The following is a 15,829-nucleotide window of genomic DNA, read 5'->3' as shown; positions in this document are numbered from 1 at the left end:
AAGATAAGGGAAATAGCCTTGGCTGTTTGTGCATAGGGATCATTGAGTACCACAGGTGTTGTCACTTGTGAAGACTGAACAGCAAGAGAGGCTCCTTGTCCTTGATGAAGGATTCATGTGGTCTTTTTTTGTCCAGTACAAGTACAGTTTAATTAAGCAAAGTTCCCCAAAGGCTCTCTCTCTTGCAAGTATCAGTGTTTTTCTTCAGCTCCTCAAGTAGTAAATTGAATATGAAGATTAGCCTGTTTTACCCACATCATAGTTATGTGTTAGTTTGCAAGCGTAGCAGTACGCAGTGTTCAATAGGAATTTTAATTTGATGCCGCTGCTGTAGGACTCTGCTGTGTTGATCGCTCAGTAGTAATTAAGATGCTGAGAAACTCTTCACAAGTGTGTTTCACTGAACACTTACTCTAACTGATTAAGGACAGTTATTGCTGTCTTAATATTTTCTGTGGGATTTATTTCTTGGATAAGAAGTACCTTCCTTTACAGGAGTTTCTGCAATAGTTTATGTGAAAGATTTTGCCAGGTACCTGATACAGTAAAGGATATCGTTCCAGTAGGCATCAACTCTTGTCTTTGTTATGACAGCCTCTTAAACAGCAGGGAGTGATGAGAGAGACAAAAAAATCTACCAGCACCGGATCCCTTTGCCTTAGAACTTGATAGAGGGCATTAAGGCTGCACTGTTGGGATCCTTTTTGATGAATGATAACACAGGTCATGTATTTGAGCTGGGGCCACAGCATGCGGAGCATGTCAAGTCATAAGAGCAAAGAACAGGTTGCTACAGTCTTAAATCTCTAGGGTGTTTGCATCATAGCAGCAGCACCCAACAACCAAGGGTAAGGAAGGTATGGAAATAGCTCAAAGCTATCTTAGTAACCTCCTAGCTATGACTTCTGCGCTGCCTCTTTTGGAGAGCGAATATACTGGTGCGCATGGTAAACCTGTTCTCTTTGACAGTCTTGAAAAATGAACTTCCTTTTGTACAGAACAGTTTCTACTCAGTTATGAACGTGATGTCTACGTCTCACTGTTTGGAGGGGAAACAGTCTCCCACCCACCAAACCCCCTAATCCTAATGCTCTCGTTGTAGATTATATACAACTGAGAATTTTGGAGTAATTTGCTCAGCTTGTGTTATGTTAGCCTGATTTATTTGTGGTTTTTTTTATTATTCTCTGTCTGTACAACAAAGCACAGAGAAAATGAGTCCTGAAATAAATGTAACGTTGACTTCACTCAGTGATTAGACTACAGAGGCATATTTGTTTAAAATCCCCTTTGTAATAGGAGTTGGTTCTTGTGTGGGCTATAGATCTTTCTCTCCGTAGTTACAGTAGCTAGGTTCAGATTCTACAATAAGTACTTGTTAACTTCCTACTGATCTTGTCATCTAAGATTTTTTTTTTTTTTTTACCCTTTGAAATGGAGGCAAGAAGAGGGGAAAAAAAGATGTGGTTCTTTGTAATATACTTTAGGTATAATAGTGAAAATTTAAATGCCGCATTCAAAAGAATTGTTTTGCTTGGTGTTTTATAAAAGAAACAAGTAATAATCTTTACACCTTTTTAGGTTTATAATCTCCTGGTGTTTCTTGGCCTCTTCATGGTCTGTCAAGTTTGAACCTGGGATTTCTATGTCTGGTTACTTAGCAGTTTTCATTGCTATGAAGACTTCTTGTGCACAAATAGAACAAACCAAGTGAATTCTAGCACATAGTATAGTAATTATAATTTAAAGCAAGTTTCCATGTTAGTGTAACTGAGAGATTTCTTAAATTTACCTAGTCATGGAAGAAGAGTTCTACGTTCAATGTAAGGTTCAATTCAGCTGGTAGGTCTTTAGTATTTTCTGAAGCTAATGCTAAGGGGCAATGTCTGCTGGTCTATAGCTATGAATTTCACTGTAGCATTAATATTGCTTTTACAGTAAAGCTTTATCTATGGTGTTCTGGCATATTTTTGATACTATTAGTAGTCAGTATAATTTAGTATTATTTATTTAGTATTTTAGTATATTTAGTATTATTAGTAGTCAGTATAAATCATTAGTAGAGATACAACTTAAGTCTTCTAACTGTGGATCTGTATTGTAGGCTTAAGGGTATATGCTAAATTTTAGTTGGAACAGATGGTTTGACAGGCTCTTGGCCAGTTCTTGTTTATCCCTTTGCTTGTACTCTCACTTGCTCTCTTTCTCTTAGAGTTGTTACTTGGGCTAGTAAGACACTTACTGCAATCTTCTCAAAAATTGAGAGCCCAGCAAATTGCTGGCTCTTTCTGTGTAATTGTGACTCTTGAGGGTGGGCTGATAGGATATGGAATTGAAAAACATGTACATGTTCTTGCAAATACGTAAACTTTATCCAATAATATATTCAGATGGGTTAGACCTAGACAAACTAATATGCTCTGAAAGAAATATGGTGGTAGTTTTGGACAACTATGGCATGAGTACATCCTTTTGGGACTCTTGCAATGAAGAAATTTTAAATTATGCCTTGTTGCTGCCATACTGTAGTATCAACATAGAGTATGCGCATATAGAACATGCAACGTATGAGGACGTTTACTTAACAAATCTTATATCAGTGCTTAACAATATATTTCTTCATTGATCTGGGCAATTGTAAAAATGCAAACTGGAATGGAGCTGCAAGGCAGTGGAGCTGTCAGTAAGCTGGGCAGCTTCTGATGCTGCTGGATGGGTGGAGACATTCCAAGCTGCTTTACTTTCCTATATGCATTCCTGAAATGACAGTCAATGGAAAGCATGGCATAAGAGTGGCAGCATTCCTCAGCTGTTTCCTTTCTAGTAATTTCCAGACTGTAAGGATAGAACAAGAAGGCAAAATATGATCGGGGTAGTTTTCCAATAATATATTCAGATGGGTTAGACCTAGACAAACTAATATGCTCTGAAAGAAATATGGTGGTAGTTTTGGACAACTATGGCATGAGTACATCCTTTTGGGACTCTTGCAATGAAGAAATTTTAAATTATGCCTTGTTGCTGCCATACTGTAGTATCAACATAGAGTATGCGCATATAGAACATGCAACGTATGAGGACGTTTACTTAACAAATCTTATATCAGTGCTTAACAATATATTTCTTCATTGATCTGGGCAATTGTAAAAATGCAAACTGGAATGGAGCTGCAAGGCAGTGGAGCTGTCAGTAAGCTGGGCAGCTTCTGATGCTGCTGGATGGGTGGAGACATTCCAAGCTGCTTTACTTTCCTATATGCATTCCTGAAATGACAGTCAATGGAAAGCATGGCATAAGAGTGGCAGCATTCCTCAGCTGTTTCCTTTCTAGTAATTTCCAGACTGTAAGGATAGAACAAGAAGGCAAAATATGATCGGGGTAGTTTGGGGGGTGGGGGGGTGGGGAGCATTTCTGGATTTATTTTTTCAGATGCTTTGTTTTGACAAGACCTGGTACCCAGCTTTTCTGTCTCAGTTGTTTCTTGAGAACACTGAATCAACCACTGTGCTTATCCTGGAAACACTGAATCTTTGATGACTCATTCACAAAACCAAAATTAGAGCAATATGATGAAGTCTTTGAACAAAACTGTTTCCCATTTATGCCTGAGTGGTGTTAGCACTTACCCCATTAACAATATATTTCTTAGACTAACGGCTTCTAAAGGTCTGTTAAACAGAGTGAAGAGTGGAGTTGGCTTTAAGAAGAGGGTGAAACCCCTGAAAAAAACTTGTCCAGCAAATGCAGCCTCATTTTGGGCCTATGCACAGAAGTAGGTTTAACTTCAAGGCTGCAAGTAAATAGTTCATTCAGTACTGTAACTTCTGAATACTTTCGGTTTACATTTGCTCTATAACCGGCACATAACCATCTATTTTGATACTAAATTATCTGAAAGCTATGGTTTTTAGGAACAGTTCCAGCTCTAAAACATTCTGTCAGGGGCCAAGTCTCACAGGTTTTTATTTAAAAAAAAAAAAAAAAAACAGTCTGAAATATCTTTTGATTTATTTTTTCATGTTATGATTGTAATTCATGGTCTTGAGTTCAAAGTATGACAGCTTGCTTTGACAGGATCAGTTAGCCAGCCAGTGGTGATTACTGTGCAAGTTTTAGTTCTGGGGTGATTATTTATTTAGCTTTGCTGTTGCTGTTTTACCATCCTGATAGTGAAATTGGAAGAGTGACCAAATATCTTCTATATGCATGCTTGAGTATTTGAGGTTTCTTGTATGTCAGGGGATTACATACAAGTCTTGGCCTGTGTTGTGGATGTGAAATATATATATATATATATATATATATGTGCCACTTCTCATGTGAATTTCATTTTCCTCTTATTTTTTTTTGGTTCTTTTACAGAATAACTAAGATGAATGTTAGCAACATGAAACCTGTTTGTTAATAGCTCTGCTTCAAACTTACAGGATGAATTTACCTAGCAGTACTTTTCTTAAAATTTCACATTTGAATTGAGTATTTGTCTAGGGCAAAATAACAGCGTCTTCATCTGGTGAGAAGGGTGGACACATCTGACAAGTATGTGCACTGGGGTATGTGTGTGGTCAGTGCTACCTTCTGAAACACTTAAGTTGGGTGAAGCTTTCACTGAGAAGCTGCATTCCTCTGTCAAATCCGGGATCCTTGTGGGCCCCTTTTGAAATCAAAATACTGTCTTGGACTTCTGGCTTTGAAACTTTTGGCTTACTAATGTCCTGAAATTTGCTATAGCATTCTTGATTGAAAACCTATGCTTCGGTTACTGAAGTGGAACATTTTTTATTTTAAAGCTGCAAAGTATGTCATCCCAAGTTCTAACAAAAGCGTTGTTGCTTGTGGTGTGTTCACAAAATGTATGCAATTATACTTGAATGAGTAGGCTTAATTAAGTGAAAAATCTTAATAAAATCAGTGAGTTTCCAAAAGTGTGCCACCATCCCAGAGATGAAACAATCCAATACTATTGGTATTCTCTTCCATCAGTCTTAATATTGATTACCTTCCCTGTATTCTATAAAAATATAAGCAACCCTGCTTATTGTTGTTGCAGCATTAAGTTACTTATTTTATGTAGTTACAAAAAGTCAACAACTCTTAAACTTGTTTTACTAACCTGTTATTTGGAAATGTTTTCAAATCAATCCAGCCTGGTGCTTTAGGTTCCAAACTTCCTGCAAACTTGGGAAAACTGAATTGCCTTAGGTTTTAATCGAAGTGAAAAGCGAAGATTGGTGTGACAGCATTGTGCCTGTGGGCCAAATTGGGACTCCTGCTGTTAAGTAATAATCTCATTTCTATCAAACCATATAAACCAATGTTTTTAGAAAGCTTGCCAAACTTCAGTTTGCTACCACTTTGATTTTGTTCAACTACTGCAACTTGAATTATTTTAGGTCCTAATTATAAAGACTTTTTTTCATAAGGAGTATGTGCTTTGTCTCCTACTGAATGGAAAATGAAAACTTAACACTATGTCTTTAAAAAGAATTTTTGTGTAACATCAGTTTCTTGGCTTCTGAGAAGAGCAGAGCAGAGGGTGGGTTGCACTAACGCTGTGGCTGTCAGTGGGTTTTTCTTTGCGAATCTCTCAGGGCCTGATTTTCTGGTCACTCATTTTCTACTTGTTTGCAGGCAGCCTAGCCAAATGCTTGGCATTTGTATCTCTGTATAGCTATACTTGTGTGTGGGTAATAGTGGTATTGAATGCTAATGCTATTTTGTCAGTGCTTATCAGGTATTTGTATGCTTAGTAAGAGAAACAACTTCCCTCCATCTCTGTAAAGGAGTAACTTAACAGATCTCTCATGCTTAACACTTCTAATATACTTGTAAAGTACTGAAGAATGCCACTGACACTTAGATGGTTGCCATCTGTTTTAGTTGAGCTGCCCTCAAACTTGTGTTTATGGGAAGTAATTTCTTCCTATTTTTACCTGCAGTTGGCAATGTCACACCTTATCTGCAGTCTACCTGGCTTTGGCCTGATCTGTCCAATGTGACTTCAGAGAAAGCTCATGAAGTTATTGTGTGACTAACTCTTATCTATAGCTGAAGGTATATACAGCAATGGTGATTTAAAAACTACTTGTTGCAAAGGACAATCCAAGACAGCTTAGTGTGAATGCCAGAAGACACATTGCTTATTTCGTAGAAGTGTTTTATCAGTTACTGACCCATGCAAGAAGATATGGGGGTGGGGGAGCTCTCTTCTAATTGTTTTCTCAACAAGTGAAAAGGATGCTGTACTCCATAATACATACCAGGAAAAGTGTCAATTGCAATTATAGGTCTGCATTTGCAAGCTCAAGTGGCATTTGGATTTTGAGTACTTTCTCTCCTCTTTGTTTAAAAGATTTGACTGCTGCAGATAAATACTGCTGGAAATGTTGTGCTTGCTGCTTCTGGAATAATAACAAGAATTTTCATTTTGATACACAAATAACTCTAGGTATAAACGTCATGAATGTAAAATGAGGGGGAGAGGGATCTAAATTAATTTATAGATTGTAATAGCTTGTGAAAAGAAAGACCTAAGTTAGAGGAACTGCAGTTGGGATCTAGGAAGAGGCTGTCTTGAGAAACATACTTTGGCAACTTATGCTGCTGGATGCAGCTGTAGATCCTGATGTGAAGTGTGGCAACATGGGCAACCTCTGGCTGCTTGTATGTAGGAATTCTTGTTTAAAAGAGTAATTTCCTCTGTGGAATTGTTCTTGAATTAGATTTATCCTAGTGCTAACCTCTGTATGTAGTTATCCTTCACTTAAAACTAGTAATTCCTGACTAATTCCTTGCTAATGGGCTAGCTTTGCACTAGCGAATAGCAATGATAATCTAATTTGGTAAAGCTGTTGAGTTTGGAACCCATGTGCTGTTCTAGTGTCTAAGCAATGTTAAAGACAATGCTGTCTTATGATGAGGTAACCTTAAAAAAGCTAAATGCAGACTAGGCATTTTTTCCTTTTTCTCTCCATAGAGGAGACTGAGCTTCATACAGTGATAATTGTAGCTAGCTGACTACCATTAATTGGGGAAAAAAATTTAGTGTCAGATAATGAGTTTACGTGATGGTGTGGGTAATTACTTCTGCCTCTTTGGTAGTACTAGTGTGTCAGTTGTAACTCTTACCTTTTCATGAAGGGGAATGCGCAAGAGAAGGTATGTATGCTGCTGGCAGGAAAAGCCCATTTCCATTTAGCTGTCCCTTTGCAATTCTTTTGTGGCATCTTGCAATACTGCTTTATGTGTGTATATATAAACACACATTCATATTATTCTTTATATATATTGCAGTAATTGCTAGAGTCTGTTCAGTGTGTCTGAATTCTTAAATAGTACTTTTCTCCAGAGTCCCTGGAAAAGCAGAACTGTGCTAATGATTCTATGATACTATATGAATAGGTGTGAGTATACCACAGATGATGGAAGTTCTGTTTGGCGAAACATGCATTGTAGGCTTGAAGTGCCAGGTGTTTCTGTGGTACTGTGTTAGCATGGCTGAGAAGGACTGTTTGATTTATCTTCTTGCTGGTTACAGATTAGATAGTATTAAGGTTTAGTTTGTTTGGTTTGGTCTTGTTTAAGGCTAGAGGCTTCCCCAAAGTATTTGGATGTCACAGTGCCTTCAGTAAGAACTTCATGCCCAAGCATGTGATTGCTCTTCTCCCTTCCAGAAAAACTATCACCCTGAACAAGCTTTATTAAAAACTAGTACAAATATTTAATATGGTTTTGAGTACAGTTTAATACAGTTCTTCAGTGAAATAATTATTTAGTTCCAAGTTTTTTCTTAATCAGCACTTTCAGTTCACAATTCATAAAGACCGTGTAAAGTAAACATGAAACCTAAGTATCAGCTACAACGTTCAGTACCTGGTTATATTTGGCAGAATGATTGGGAGTCCTATAACTGATTAGCCAGTCACTTTAAGTAGTTGCCTTATTTTGTATCTACCAATTGAGATTTATACATATGAACTCAGTTTGTCCAGTTTGAGAAGTGTGCTGTGTCCAGAATGCTGTAGTAATTGCCAGTTCCTGATGCAAAGTGCCATTAACTAGACTTCAGAACCTCCCAATTTCTGCCTAGGACTACAGTTTTCCTATAGACATGCAAATAAGCCTACTGTAACCATTTGGTGACTTGAGGTTTTTTTCTTGATTCCAGCATAGTTGCCTATCCTGTCATGAAGGCAGGAATAGTACAGTAACCTCAGAAGGTGCTCGTCTCCGTGTTTAGTTCAACAGGAAAGAAAAAGTGTACACACAACTCAAACTGAGGAGGACACACTGCATTGGGTGAAGTCTTGTATTTTGACGTAGCAGATGGATTGGCTGCATGACATGTTTGTGAGAGATTAGAATCAGCTTAAATGTATCTGGAGCTGTCACCTATTTTTGCTGCTAGAAGCCTACCCAGGTGAGAATTGTTGTACCTGTGAGCAAGTTACCATAGCTTTCTGGAGCCTAATAGTTAGCAGATTCTTTGGGACAAGAAACATGGGTGTTTTTCTGGAGAGGTTCCTGAGGGAAGGTCAGCTGTTGGGTGTGAACTTCAGTTTGACTGATAAGAACTTCCAAAAAGCCAGACAAGGCTACTAAAACAAAATACTGTATTAATGAGACAATGGATTTTAAAAGTTGTTGATCTGTTAATTGTTTAGCATTTTTTTTTTTTTTTTTTTTTTTTGAAAGAGTAAGTGCCCTGCCATGTCAGGTGTATAGGCTGGATTAAAACATGAAAACCAGAGAATTCTGGCATGGAAAAACTTACATGATAGTAGTCTTATTAGATTGTTTTAATTTAATTTTTTTTCAAAATGTGGCATATAAATAAAAAGCATCAGTAAAAGTTGAAGGCATGTGAACTGTGGGGATTCCAATAAAAGACCAAAAGGCACTTAGAAGTAACTTTCTATTAAGAAGCCATGTTGACGTCAGAGCCATAGATTCTTCGGTGACATGGTTTATCTTCAACTACACAGAGAATATGACTCAAGTGTTTGCTTGGAGAGCTGATGTCTAATTTCCCCCTTTTTGGAGAGCCTCCAGGGACTTTGCAGCTCATCAGCTGTTTCCTTACCTGCACATACAGTAACAAGTTCTTAGACTTCTTGAGACAGAACCTCTTGTGACTGTGTTTGGAAGGCTTTGCTGTCTTAATTTCTTTCTTCTAGGATTTCAAGCACTTTTCAATTCTTCTCTATAATTATCTAATCTTATTTTCTATAACTAAGTTAAATGACTGAAATACCAGAATGTTTTCTTGATGTTTCCTTCCTATTCATTTTGCTTTGTCATGTTTCACTGTTGATAATGTATTTGATAACATGCTACGCATTCTGTTAATACGTGGAAAGTAAACAAACAACAACCCAGGTCAACTGATTTGGACTGCTTTATTGCAGCTTAAACTACAAATATTACTTGGGTATTAAAAGCATTTAAACCTTAAGCCAGAACCTTCAATTTTTAAAACAAAGGTGGTTTAAAATTGAGGGGAAATGGCCTCAAGTTGCACCAGGGCAGGTTTAGGTTGGACATTAGGAAAAAATTTTTCACCAAAAGGATTGTCAAGCGTTGGAATGGGCTGCCCAGGGAAGTGGTCGAGTCCCCATCTCTGGAGGTATTCAAAAGATGGGTAGATGAGGTGCTTAGGGACATGGTTTAGTGGTGGGATGGCAGGGTTAGGTTAACGGTTGGACTTGATGATCTAAAGGTCTTTTCCAACCTATGATTCTATTCTGTGATTCTATGAAAATCTGGCTTCAGTGTTTGGCAGTTGAGCTGATGTGATAGGCTGTAAAACTGAGGAGTCTCACTTAACTAGGAATCACACAGAATCACAGAATGGCGAGGGTTGGAAGGGGCCTCCAGAGATCATCTAATCCAACTCTCCTGCTAAAGCAGGTTCACCTAGAGCATGTTACACAGGACTTCATCCAGGTAGGCTTTGGATACCTCCAGAGAAGGAGACTCCACAACCCCCCTGGGCAGCCTGTTCCAGTGCTCTGTCACCCTCAAAGAGGTTCTTCCTCATATTCAACTGAAACCTCTTATGCTTCAGTTTGTACCCATTGCCCCTTGTCCTGTCGCTGGGCACCACTGCAAAGAGTCTGGCTCTGTCCGAGGGTAAAGGCATAGGGTGGATGCGCATCCTTGGCCAGTGAGAGCTGGAGATGGGGAGAAGAAGAGCGTTCCCTCAGGCTGCGACTTCAACTAGAAGGAGCTGCGGGGTCTTTTTCTGGGTTGGTTTCTGCTGCAAAACCAGGGTGGAGTGTGTCCCCACCTCCAGCCCAGAGGAAGGGGATCTTCATGGTCCCAAGTACCGCGCCAGCGAGCTGGCCATCCGTCTGTCCCGGGAGAGCCACTGTGCGCCAGGCTAGCCCGCTCCCCAGCACAAAGCCATCGGCTCCCCATTCCTCAGGGATTTAGTGGCTTCAGTGTGAGCAGCCCTTGTTGAACTTCATCAGGTTCCTCTCCGCCCAACTCTCCAGCCTGTCCAGGTCCCGCTGAATGGCAGCACAGCCTTCTGGTGTATCAGCCACTCCTCCCAGTTTTGTGTCATTGGCGAACTTGCTGAGGCTACACTCTGTCCCCTTGTCTGGGTCATTGATGAACAAGTTGAATGACATCACTAACTTTTTTTTTATCAATACACTTCTGTACTTATCTTTGGTAGCTCTCTGATTTATGAGACCCGTATTACATGATACAGTTGCATAAGCCACTCTTTTAAGAAGTTCTTTGACCTGGATAAAGGTGGGCACAGGGAAGACCAGGTAGAAAATATTCCCCTGATCGTAAGATAGAACAGTGACAGAGGTAGGAATTTTTTAAAATCTGGGCAAATTGCTCCTTTTTTTCTGTCCTGTCTCTTTGCTCTGCTTGTGTTAAAGAAACTAGATCTTGGCAATCAAATTCTTTTGCCTTGTAATTTTTAGTAAATGAGCATCACTAGTTAGTTATTTGTGCTTTTGGAATTAAAAGCAGGCCCTGAATTCAAGTCTGCATATGTAGAGAGTTAAGCAAGGTGCTGATGCTTATAGAAACCCAGCATGAACCCTGCTTTGATTCTTCATCCAAGAAAGGCCTGTTGCAGGTTTGTTTCCTTTCTTTGGTGGTACCAGCAACCATTGAGACACAGGGTATTTACATCTCTGCTCCTCTTATGTCATGAGGATACCTAAGATGACACCGTATCCCCCCAAACCTGTGATTGCACTATGAATTTCTCTTTGGAATGTTTTAACACTGCTTAATGCAAGGAATAACAGAATGTGAGGAGTTGTTCCTGTAAAGCCAATTATGTGAACCAAAGACTTCTGTGAACTCTTGCTTTTTTCAGTCTCTGTGTGTAGATTGTGAAATGCTTCTGGCACTTCCAATGAGTCTTGATTCACTGAGAACATTGATGACTCCGTTAGGCTGTTTACCGTCTTAATCTCAAATATTTCTGGGTAAAGTCCAATTTCAGTAATGCTCCGGCTTTAGAAGTTGCATATAAGAATCTTTCATAAATTCTTATGTTAAGATGCAGATAACTTGCCCGCTTTAGGCACAATGTGGCATGTAGTTTTTCCTGCAGTTTTCTTGATTTCTGATTATAAGACGTAAAGTTCCAGATACTTCAGTGACTGAGGTTTATCAGTTGGTGGAACCTGACTCCCTGATAACACAATGCCTGGAAAAAAAGTTGTTAACCGTTCCAGTGAATATTGCAAGAAGTTGTCACGTCTCTTGGAGGAAAACTGTTTCCTCCTTCCCTGAAACACTTTAGTCATACAACAGTAATACTGTTGCCAATTTAGAAGAGGATCCTGAATGGACCTGCTGCGTACAAGACTCTGCTGATACATGCAAGGTGAGTAGCAGGCTGTTGTTGGCCTCCTGGAATAACTAGGGAGAGGTAAGCCCCATCTGCTTTGTGGGGGTGGAAGGGATGAGAACAGCAATTAACTTGTAGAAGTATACTTTCAGGTTGGCGCAATGTCTAAACTGAAAAAATACTATTAGGCAGCAAGTTACTGTCTAGTGGGATCAGTCCATCATGCCAAGAGAATCCTCTCTTTAGCCAGCAAGGCGTGTGTTTCTGCAGTTGAGCCAGTAGTTCTGGCTACTTTGCTATCTTGTATTTGAGTGTGTATTCTTAGGCCTGTTTAACCTGAGGTTTTTGACTTATCAGATTTATCCTTTTGGCTCTGTCACAGCTAATGTCCACAAAAGCAAGAATCAAAGGGAAGTGCTGCATCTCGCTGCACTCTGAATGAGAGAGTGCAAAATGTCAGATTGGACTGGTTATGGTAAAGGCTGTAGGAGTTGCAATATCAAGTAAAGTTCACTGAAAAACTTGTGCAGAAGATGCTGTAGTTACAAGCCACTGCAGAGAAGAAAAGTTATATTTTTGCAACAGAAATGATGTCCTTTATCGGCAAGTATCGAGAGATTATAGGTAAGAGCAAACTCATAGTAGTTTTGATTGTTTCTCTAGTTTTAAAATGATTTGGAGGCATTTGACTTTCTGATCTGTCTGTTCCATTTAAAGAACTCTTAGTTTCTAGCCTGAAGAGTGGTGGTATATTTTTAAAACAGGCTGTTGTGATGGTTATGGTGTAAGTGTATATATTTTTCTCCCCTCCTGCTTCAAGTGTAAACTACATTTATGGTTAATAATTCTTAATATTGAGTGGCTTTTCTTCGTGGCTATTAGGAGATGTTTCCATGCCATAGTTTGACTCTTGTGGCATCCCTTGAGTTCAGGGTTGAATAGGTAGGTGTGCTCTAGAACCTCCAGATGTATAGTAGTGATGTAATTAACCTGTAGTATCTCCATGTTATTACTAGATCTTCATACAGTTTCTACTAGAACTTTGGCAGCCTTGATTAACCAACAGTGCAGGTGCCTAGCTGGTTGACAGTACTCTTCAGCCATAAAATGAATAATTAAAATTTTGTCTTTATGTCTCTGAATCTTTGATGCAGTAAACTTCTATAGCGTTCTCTTTGAGGTTGGGAAGTCAAGTGAATATGTCAGCAGTAAATTTCTTTTAGAAGAATGTTCACGTTGGTAGGCTTTAACTTTGTCCTCTCCAACTCATATTTTTGCTGGGTTTGACCTGTGTCTTCGATATACCACATATAATGAAATAATTACGAATTTTCTATGTTGTCATAATTCTTTCCTATATTATGCCAGTAGTTATAACACTTTGCACTTCCACTAAGTGCCGTATGCCAGTAATCCTTTTTTCTGAGTTCTTTTGAAGGACTGTGGGGAAGGAGAAGAATGGCTATTCTGCACTTGTTGATTGGCAAACATGTTGAGTTGTACACGGCCACTGAATTTGAAGATAGAGGATAAGTCTTTGAATGCATGAAGCCAAAATACTTACCCCCTCGTTACTGTGATATGGGATCATTGAATTTGTAACTTCATCTGACACTTGAGCTAAAACTCCTAGAAGCAGATGTTAAATTTTCCAGTAGTAGCTGAATCTCAGTAGTAAAGTTTAGTGCAACTTCTGCTTCAGCTGATAAAGTTCTAGTACACTTGCTTTGGTGAATTTAGATTATATTTTGTGCATGTACTGGCACAAGGAAGATCCTTCAGCTTGTAACCAACCATGATGTGTAATCAAGGATAGCCAGATTGCTCTGACTTCCTGCAGGTTGGGCTCCTAAAATGGAAGTTACTGATTTTACAGATAGAAATTGGAGCCAAGCAGCTGTGAATTCCTGGAAACAAATACTGAGGCAAATTTGTAACTTTGCTCTTCTGCTCAACAACCAAATGACAGCTGATTTCAGTATCTGCTACTTCCTTTCAATCTGTGATTCAAAGATCTTTTCCATGAAGCCAACAATTATTTCTATGAGGACACAGCTTACTATCAGAAGTATGGTGTGGTTATTTTTTTAACAAGTCTTATTTTTCACAATCCTCACCTTCCCTAGCTTCCTCCCCTAAAACAACAAGCTCTCTGTCCCCCGCCAACCTTTACTTGGCTGCTGTTTCAGGGAGTTATTGTTAATTAGTGTTCAATCAGCTCTTAGAGACCAAATGGCAGGAAACTAGGGTAGTTTGACAACTTCATGTGCGCATTTTCCTACACATGCAGCAGTGACTCTGATTACCTGTGGTCCGAGAGGTGAGTGTGGAACTGCTGAGGTAAAAAGGCTATTACAAAAGTAGAAGTCAGGAACTGTATGCTTATAAATGACACTTCCATGAATCTGTGTTCCCCTGTGGCTCGGTAGAAATGTTCTTGCCTAGGTGGAAGGTTTACTATTTCATCCTTGGGTTAGTTTTGGAAATTAAAGACGAAAGCTGGGTGAAATGGTATTACTACTATTGTTAGTGTTCTGTGCTGTTTTCAGGGGACTCCTTATTTAAACTTATAAAACCATCATCTAACTGATGTAGAAATTTTCAGTCTTATGTGAAAGCTTGCTGTGTATTTCAGGTTTTGATGGAGGCTTGCAACTAGCACTACTTCAGGTTTTGGTTTTTGACAAAAATCTGACTTGTAAGCCAAAGCAGAGCTGGGAATATGTGCAGGCAAACTGCCCAACAGTTCTGCTAACATGTTCCCAAGGGTCCTACATAAACTGGAAGAAAAATTGTGCAGTGTCCTTAAATTGCAATCATGGTACCCATATTCAAACCTTGCCTTTAAAGAAAGAAGGCTCTTGTAGTTGTGCCCTAGGGCTGCAAAATACCTAAGTATACCCCAAGTCACCAGAGTAAGATGATCTTTGCTCTGCTGCTCTTTTGACTATGTACATCTAGCAGACAGACAGTTCTAGAATGGTGTTTGGTATTATACTGATCTCCATAGCTTGTGGTGTGGTCTTTCCTGTTTCAGTCAGACCAAGCAAGGAGTTTCTTTCCAGTCTAAATGCAAGATTCAGTCTATTTCTCCAGTCTGAATGCAAGCTTCAGTCTGTGAGAAGGGAAGGGATATGTGTCTGCTCAGCCTCTTCCTGGACCTAAGAGCTTATTTCTTTGGGAGGTAGGTGTGTGTGTTACAGTCCTGTCCAGACTAACTTTCCAGTAGGCTGGAGAAGTTGCACTCATCTTAACCGGTCTTAACTCCTGAAAAGCATAATGTAGGAAGCAGAGGAACTAGTGGAGAAGAGAAATGGCAGCAGCATACCACAAAGAAAGCATTTGCTGTGAAGAGAGTAACAAGTTCTTTGGTGATGTAAAATGCTGTTCTTAACTTTAATGCTGTATTAAGGAAAGCGAGTATTTATTTAATATATAGGGTATCTTGCAGTGCCTTTCTAGATTTTGCAGCAATCTATACCTTAGATTAGCTTTTTACTTTTTAAATGTGACAAATGTGTGAATAGGTGAGTAAGAAAAGAGGTGAGGGGCACTGGCTTGATGAGATCTGTCTGAACAAAAGTATTTTTTTAATGAGAGTATGGTTTAGATCGTCTGCTTCCAATAGTCATTCTTAGAATTGGATGCAGAACTTTAGATACCCGGAATAGTTCTTCAGCAGTATTGTTTGTGGAGTTCGGGGCTCTTGGTGGCATGCTAACTAATCCACATCTATTTATTTTAATTTTTTTTCCTTCTCTTTTTGGAGGCTCCTGGCTTTGCTACATTCAGGTAGATTTTTGGCTATTGAATCAGAAACCTTTTCCAGAAAACCTGGATTGCTCCATAGATGTGGATATAGATGCTTCTGGAGATCCTGGTCTGTGTCTAGAGCTCCTAGGTGTTACAGTAATACAAGGAGTTATGTGGTAACTGCTGTATTCAATAACTTTTATCCCATAATCTGCCTGGCATACAGACACAGGAGAAATTCCTAATGAA

Source organism: Egretta garzetta, unplaced genomic scaffold (genome assembly GCF_000687185.1).
Source record: "Egretta garzetta isolate BGI_Z169 unplaced genomic scaffold, ASM68718v1 scaffold68, whole genome shotgun sequence".
Classification (NCBI taxonomy): Eukaryota; Metazoa; Chordata; class Aves; order Pelecaniformes; family Ardeidae; genus Egretta; species Egretta garzetta.
This window is presented reverse-complemented; position numbering follows the sequence as displayed.